Genomic DNA, 9,498 nt, shown 5'->3' with positions numbered 1-9,498 from the left:
AATTCTTAAGACAAAGAAAGAAAAAGATAAAATCTTTTTTGGAGGACCTAAAGCGAGATACCACGTGACTCTATTTCTCTCTTCAAGGGTAATATCATATAAAGGAGGACTTTTCTTTTTTATTTTCGCATAATAATGGCCGGCCATATTTTGTGTTCACCTGCTGCACGAAGCCGAGAACGAATGGTGGTGGCTGGGATGCTCGAGAGTCGGGGGGAGGGGGTAGGGTGTACGTCCCTCGCACATCCACTCTTTATGAAACGATGATTCTATCAATATTTTCTGTCTAACGTGTACTCAACCTCGTGAACTCATGTATGCTCGCTCGTTCACTTTTTCTTTCTCTTTCTCTCTCTCTCTCTCTCTCTTTATCTCTTTTTCACATAATCTATATTCTTAGTGTCAATATTTCGATATTCCGATATCGCTAATTACTCGATAGATATTGAATTTACTTTTCTATTAACTCTGTCAACTTTCATTACTGTCTCAATTCTGTGACTTGTTTATCCTTCCTTTTATTTTTAATTTTTTTTTCTTCTTCTTCTTCTTGTTCTCGTTCTCGTTCTCGTTCTTCTTCGTCTTCGTCTTCGTCTTCGTCTTCTCTCGTCTTATTCTTTTCCTTTTTCTTTTACCTTCCGCGTAATTGGTACAACAGATACAAGAGTAGAAGAGTTAGTTTAGAATCACGTGATCTTAACGATCGTTCGTTCAGGTTTCGTTTGATCGGATTAATCCAGATTAAATCAACTTAGAGATTTTTCTCTTTTACTTTCTTCGACGAGTAACCGAGAAAAAAAGTCAAGTTTAAAAAACTAAAAAAGGGAAGAAAGAAGTTAGAGAGAGAGAGAGAGCGATGAGAAGAGAAGGGTTGTGCGATGACAAGGTCGAGGAAAGTTTTTAACGCGTGATAATGATCGAGAAGCACATCGTCCTCGGTGATTCGTCGATCGCTGGAAAGTTTGAAAGTTCTTTTTGACTTCCGAATTGAACGAGGGGGTGGAATGAGGAATAGTAAAAGAAGAATTGGAGGTGGCGGAGAAAGATGAGAAGGAAGAGGAACAAGAAAAGGAGAAGAAGGAGGAGAAGGAGGAGGGGGAGGAAGAAGAAGAGATGCCAAACGGAAACGTCGTTCGGGTAAAACGCAAGATGGAACAAAAGAGAAAGACAGAGAAGAGGTCTTGTCCGTAGCTTCCTAGAGTTCGTTGCTCTCTCTCTCTCTCTCTCTCTCTCTCTTTCTCTCTCTTTTTCTCTTTCTTTCTTTCTTCGTATACGCGACTTGTCCCCTTGCTCGCATTCTACAGAACGCTGGACTAATGCCAAAGTCATTCTCACATAATTTCGAAAGAACACAATTGCCAAAAAATATATGTGACACGATTCGCTATTTCGCGAACTGTGCTATGGCAATGCCGAACTAAAGAAAGAGACAGATAGATGGAAAAAGATAAAGAAAGATCGAGAAAGATAGTTAGATAAAAAGATTCGTGTGTAAAGAGATACGATAATCGGAAACTTTCGAATTATTGCGATCGTCGATATTCATTTCTTTGATCTACGTTTATGCGTGTGCCCGTTCGATCGGGAAAACTTAAAAAAAGAAAATGGAGTTTAACGCGCTATAACTTCGCGCCAAATCTTTTTACCAAATTTAAAAGTACTCTTTTTCTTGTTTCATACGACACGAAACAATATCAATATGAAATTTGCCAATGATTTATTATTGAAATGATCTTCATTTTTTATTTCTTTTTTTGTTTTGACGATTTTGTGCTTCTTATAAATAAAAAAGAAAATTTTAGTTTAATTTCTTTTTCTCTTTTTTTTGGAACAAAATTTTCGACGTGATATAAGGGCGCCATCTTGCGATCGAATTTCTAATCCACGATCAAAGGAAGAGTCGATAAAAAGATATACAGGGTTAGACGGTCAATTCGAAATAATCTTCGTTATTTATGATTTTATAGACAAATTTATAAGGACAAACGTTATATTATTTCAATTTTTTTCAAAGTTCATATTTTAACAAAATTTTTTATATGAAAAATTAAATATAATTCTATTTAAAACAATAGTAATTACCTCGAAATTTTTTAAACGAATGATCATTAAAAATAAATTATTTTACAGTTGCATGTATCCCTTCAAATCGTGTAGTTTTGTCCCTAAGAATTTTTCTTATACAATTATCAATAACAAAAATATCTATATGTTCTAACTTGAATATTTCACCCTGTCTATTTTTGGTAACACATGGATCTTAACATTTTACATCGTATTGTTCTCCCGGAGAAATGATATTTTTAGTCGCGAAGAATTCGAGTATTTCTATGTATATTTGTGTCAATCTTATTGAAAATAAACATCATTCTGACTTTTATTCGATTGGTATTTATTCTCAGATATATTTATCAACTTTATCGTTCTATTTCGTAAGCTTTAATTTGACTCTTGCCAAATACTAATTATGTACACATGAATATGCACGTACGTATACCTCTGGTAGACGTGCAAAAATATATGTAGAAGTCAAATTTTGATTAGGACAAGATAAGTATACTAATATATTTTACATTTCTGTCCTTAGCTTATAGTATACTCTTTACAATATATGCATGTATACATATTTTGTAAGTCCAATGGAACGAAACATTCGTTATCATAACTTTCACGTCTACAATCTAACATCTAATCTTACATTGCACTTTAAATATTATAATTTATAAGTACTTCTCGGTAAAACTAATCATTCTAATTTATTCTCTTCTGTTCGTTCATCATAAGAAATATTACAATTGGTGAAACGTAATTAAGTTTTTATGTATTATAAGTAATTTCTTATTCAATTTTTATTTATAAAAAAATACTATAGGCCAGTCAAAAATTATTTAAATAAAATTTTCAAAAAGTGATTAACGATAATATGTCCCTGGTGGAGAGTCGAATAAGTAAAATTCAGTTCAAATCATTTTGAATAAGTATGCTAATATATTCAGTAGAATTATTGCTGTCCTTTTCTTATGTTATGCATATTTTGTGAGTCCAACGGGACGAGACATGTATTATCAACTTTCACGTACAAAATTATACTTCAAATATTATAATTTATAAATATTACGCGAGAAGAATGAAACAAAATTTTCATTTATTCTTTACATGATAATTTTTGATGAATGATTTTATCTTTTGTTATTTTAATTGATCGTTAATTGCGTTAAATATCAACTTCTAGAAGTTAAAGTGTGAACGACAAATGAGATAAGACTGATGAGAGACTATGAAACCTTGACATTGTGATCATAAATGATGAAATATAAAATATTACGTAGAAATAAGCGTAAATAGATGATCTGAAGTGATGTTTTATCGATTCCGGAAGTAACGATGACGATAGTAGAGTTAGAAAATTAGAAAAAATAAAAATGAATTAGAAAAAAATGAAAATTCCTTTTTTCATGAACTATCGGTTTGGTCGTGTAAGAAACGTGATACGCACAAATTGATCGCATTGTCGTCGGAGTTCTTCATGTCGTGATCATCTAATGCTGATAAGCGTAAATGAATTACTCGCGAATTACGTGCATGCGAACGTCGACTCTTTTGTTTTTATTTTTTCTTTCGCTCTCTCAGTATCGTCGTATGTTGGGGACATTTACACGAGCTCATTCGTTCGTTCGTTCGTTCGTACGTTCGATATCGTTCCTTTCTATCGGAGGGGTCTCTATTTTTATCGTTTATATATGTTCTTTTCATTGTTGCTAATACGATTAAAAAATAATAAAAAGATTTGGATAATTAGCGGTAAATTTATGCGTATTTTTTATTTGAATTATAATTATTGATATTAATTTAAAATTATTAATATTAATAATATTATTTAATAATATAAATTTGATAATATACTAATATTAATGAAATGTTTAATATTTACATTTATAATATATAATTTAAATAACTATTAATTTTTAAGCATACAAATATTATATAACATTAATAAGATTACAAAATATATTATTAATTGATCTATCTATTTAATTATCATTATATGCAATATAATTATTTACTTATATTATATTATATATTGTATATACTGTTATTTATATCCAAAAATAAGGTATAATTATTAATATTATAATATACACTTATAACAAAATATTTGCTTAATACTAATATAGAAATAAATTCCTACCAATAAACACACCGAAGTTTCCCATTCCGTAGATAATTATTTATTACAGAATAATCACAAAAGTGGGAAGGGTGGAGAGTATAGGAGATCGAATCGAATGGTGATTAATATAGGTAAATATACGTTTGTCACGTCCAATGTCAATAGCAATATTAATCGATGATCCATCCAGTCGATTCGGCATAGTTGATCGAAAATGGTCGTCTATCTGTAATTGGCAGGTCGTTGTTCGAGGCAGCACGAACTTAAAGATGAACAACTAACTCGTGTGCTGTTTCTCTAAGCAAACATGGAAACCTCCTACGATTTCTGCTTCCATCGAAATAGTTAACATAAACGTCCTCTCGTATTTCCTTTAATAACGAGACGATACGACACGACACGACACGACACAACATGACACGTCACAACATGGTGACGATGCACGATTATACGAACTCTTCGTTCAATCACGTGATGGATAGACAGATAGATGTATTTATATACTTACTTATGTATTATACAAGAACGAATACGCATTCGAGATTCACGCGTGTCGCGAACGAGACCACTGTTTACCTTATATAGAATATTATATGTAACTTTGACTGTGCGTTAGCGGTAACAAAGATAAAGAGAGATATATGTAAATGAGTACATACATACTGGGCGTTCCAGAATTATTAATATAAATTTTCAAATATTATATAGTAAGTAGGTACAGTGTGCGTAAATCTGAGTATCTGACAATTTATTAGGTTGGTAAATAGGAAAAAATTGTCTTTTATTTATCATTAAATAAATGTAATTACTTTCCGAACAACAGTAATAGTATTCCAAAGTTCTACTATTAGCATAATACATTATCAAAACGTTGTATTATACGAAAACTGTGTGTCCTTTCCTGATTCTATCCGTTCCCGAACTCCTATCCTACATTTTTCTGATTGTGTTATCTACTATCATCTATTAGTCTTTTTGCTTTATTATATTTTTTATTATATCTTTCTATACTGCATTGTATTTGATCATATTTTCTAAACACATGTTAACAATCATAATAACAAATTAGAATTTTACTTTATAAAAATTCTTGCATATTAACAATTATGTTTTCCTATTCATTCGGATATTGAAAGAGAATTTTACTGTATTTAATATTAAACTTTTAATTCACTGTCGTAATAATTCGAAAGAAACGAGAAACTATCTCAACGTTAACAGCAACTTATTTATTTAATTTTAATGTTTCAATTGTACGTAACGTTGAAGTTAAGTACTTAATGTTATGCATACATTCAGATATTTTTAAAATCCTATTTAATTTATCATCACAAAATTATTTATTAATTTACGTATAGAGTTTATAATAGTTTTTTAAGTTCAATAATTCGAATATTGTCAACAACAACAACAAAATAACGTTACAAATTTTTATCTAATTTTCAATTAATTTCTGGATGGAAATATTATACGATATTTATTATTTTTCATTTAACAAAAAATTTAACGTTCGCTTCAAGGTTAACTTTCTTCTCTTTTAAATGAGAATCTAGATTTTATATAATTGCAGCATGTTCCGGGTAAAAAGACAAATAAATGTAGTCGGAAATGTTTTTTCCATTCCAGATTTAAGTAAAATTGGGTTACATAGAGATTAATTACTACATATTAGTGAAATATTTCAGAGAATAGTATTAAAACAATTATAAAATCTGTTATAAATTACGACCACTATTTCTGACACAAAAAGTATGTTGTATAATTAAACGAATAAATTCTTCGAAACATCTGCGAACGATTATATTAAGCTCATGGCGAGTAAAAATAATTTTAAAAAATAATTAACTCTCTTTTTTTTTTAATGAAAATAATATACGTAAAACTCGACAATTGATTCAATCAAAACTCCAGATACCAAAATCAATTGATACTCAAATAATGATTAGATTAACAACTAATAATTTCAAATTTTAATTGTATTATCTCGATAATGAAGAATTCTTCCTAACCCAACTCTATACAAAAAATAATCTTTAATTTCATATTTTCTCTATAACATTCGACAAATAGGAATAGAAATTTTGAAATACCCTGCATATATGTATAAATATATATATAACGTAATACACACATGGTATAAAAGCCATATCGATCTCCCCATTGTCTCCTACGGATATTAACACGCCTATCGAACGCATCTATGTTCTCTCTTGACACGCTATAACACGTTACAATAGAAAAGAGAAATTTTTAATAACGGAATACGAAAAAGACAAAAGAATAAGAAAACAAATCCTATAGCAAACTTATAGTTCTATCTCTATCTCCTATCTCACTTTATCTCTTTCTCTCTCTCTCTCTCTATCTCTTCCTCTTTCTCTCTCTCTTCTCTCTCTTTTTTACTCTGTGCTTTACATACAACCCCGAGGAAACTACACCCTTGAGTCAGTTTTATGACACTTTCCGCACGCACGACTTTTACCCTCTATTCCTTTCTCTCTCTCACATACTTTTTTACTCTCTTACTCTTTCTATTTCATTCTTTTATATATAGGGGTATACATAGTAGATTTATGAAGGTATATAAATATATATATGTATTTATTATATATATTGGATTATATATTTTTTATACTATATATTTTATATATATATATATTTTTTTTTATATGTATATATATTTTATAGAAATATATTTTATATATGTAATATATATATTATATATATATATGTTATAGAAAACATAAAATTAAAGATTATTTTTTGTGTAAAGTTGGGTTAGGAAGTTCTTCATTATCGAGATAATAAAATAAAATTTGAAATTATTTGTTGTTAATCTAATCATTATAAAATATATATACGTATGTATATATATTGAATAAAATATATATATTTATATAAAACTATTTCATTTGTGTGTGATCACTTCAAAATAATTGAATACATGTGCAACTTTTCCCTTCTTTTTCTTGGAAACGGTTAACAATGAGTATTGTGTGCTATGTATGGCCCTAATGTACCCTTACAACTATGTAGAATTTAAAAAATATCGATGTCTTGTTAAATGTGTTCGCCTTTTGCAAATTATATTTTTTATATATTATAATAATTTTACATTAAAAAATACATATTTACCAAGAATTAAAAATATAAACTATTATCCAGGAAAAATGACATTCTGAAAAAAAAGAAGAAAAATTTGTTAAACAAGAATTATCTGATTTAAAATAAGACATTTTATGATATTTACTGCTTTCTATTTAATGGAAGTGTTTCCAGATTATTTTTCTACGTACCTGCTTTTTTTTTGGAATTAAACTCTGACGCAACCATAACAATATTTCTGTGCAATAAACGAAATTACTTTCCGGACAACCTACTATATAATAAGTCATATATACAGATATACATGGTATATACATATATAATATATATTATATATAGGTATATGTATACCTTTGATATGAAGCTGGTGTTCTGTGTTTTTATTAACGCTTTATAGACCGACGTCGACGACGTCATCCGTGCAAATAAAAATTCCTATAATCCGTGACGCCGGAACTTCCTGCATTTCGAAGTTATATGCGACGAACCTCTTCCCCTCTTTTTCTTTTTCTATGTTTCTTTGTCTTTATATCTGTTTCTCACTCTACCGAGTAAAGCTCGACTCCGACAATTAAAATATTCATATTGTTCGTTTTAATCCTATAGTAGACAACGACGAAAACGCCGACTTTTTGCTGCATTTCATTTTGGCAAATATCGTTAGAGAAATGCCAGACGAGAAGAACAATTCCGAGTCTCAGTGGCGAGGGATTAAATCGTAACGACAAATTCGTTGTTTTATCTTATTTCCGTTCTCTCTGTGCTCTTGATTGCCCCCTTGTTATACACACATACACACAAATATATATACACACACACGTATATATATATATATGTAAATGGATATATGTATCTGTGTATACATGGTGCTTAATCGTCGACGATTTACCGCTTTACATGATGACCTGTCTTTCACTGTCATTTCATCTACTTACATATACTTACATTTGTACAAACCTAAATATCTACGTGGCTGAGTTGAAAAGTCTTGAGCCTAATTTAGAAACCAGTTTTTTCGGTCAAACTCATATCAATTTGAATAAAATAAAATAAAAGTCTTTATTGCCGAAACTTTTCAACAACAATCTTGTATATACGATTTATATATATCTATGCATGTATATAAAAAATATATAGGACATATATACACGTATTTATTACTTACTATATACATAAACACATACATGTATGTACGAATGCTATAACAGATAAAAAAATTACTCAATAAAAAAAGGTTGTTCGTTTTATTACTCAAGGTGAGATGGAATCATACAAATTATGAGTTTCCATATAAACAGATTTATATTTGGTCTTGAAATAATCTTGAAAATGCTCATTGAATTAGAAATAATTAATGCTGTTAAAACTTGTCTTCTTAAGGTACAAATCTTTTACGAAAATAGAACGTTTCCAAGACATTTAAGTGTCTCAATTTAAAAAACAATTAAAAGATACAAAACGTACTGTGAAAGATAAAAAAGTTACTTGTATTTTTAACAGATCGCGATTTCATCATGTCAATTTATATTTGTCCTCTTTCACGTTTAAAGATTTAATCAATCAGTGTCAATCTTACGAGGGATGATATGGGACTATCGTTTATTGACCAGAATCTACAAATGTAAACAGATATCTGAATAAATAACCATTTTCTTTTTATCTTCATTTCGATGTTAACTTTTTTACAAAAATATTGAAAAACAGTTTGATTAAAAATATCAACCATTCGTTTAAAATATTGAACAAAAATGTATAAAAATACTGACCCAATAAATGGAAACTATAATTAATTTCTAACTTTAATTTGAAAAACGGATCCTTTTTCGGATTCATATTCACATATGAACTCATTTTATAATTTTAATTCTAGAAAAGTGTTTAAGCGATATTCATCGGTAATCTTTTGAAAAGAGAAACACATTGATAATTATATCACACTTTAAGACGTGTCTACAAAATTATAAATGTATAAACAATTAAGTTTCATATTTAACCGCCTGCGCAGAATATTTTGCGCGCAACGAAAGAAAATATATTATTTTCTTTCTATTTCGATTTAATCGTTAGACCTTCTACTTATGGGGATCGACGATATGGTATAGGTATTACATAACACATATATGATAACGTACTTTACTTTTCATAACAACGTCTTCTTCCTCTGAAAAAGTCGTCGTTGTTCGTAGGTAGTTGTGTTCGTTGATTGAGAGAGACGCATGCGC

The sequence above is a fragment of the Polistes fuscatus genome, unplaced genomic scaffold (assembly GCF_010416935.1).
Source record: "Polistes fuscatus isolate 324 unplaced genomic scaffold, CU_Pfus_HIC Scaffold1, whole genome shotgun sequence".
Classification (NCBI taxonomy): domain Eukaryota; kingdom Metazoa; phylum Arthropoda; class Insecta; order Hymenoptera; family Vespidae; genus Polistes; species Polistes fuscatus.
This window is presented reverse-complemented; position numbering follows the sequence as displayed.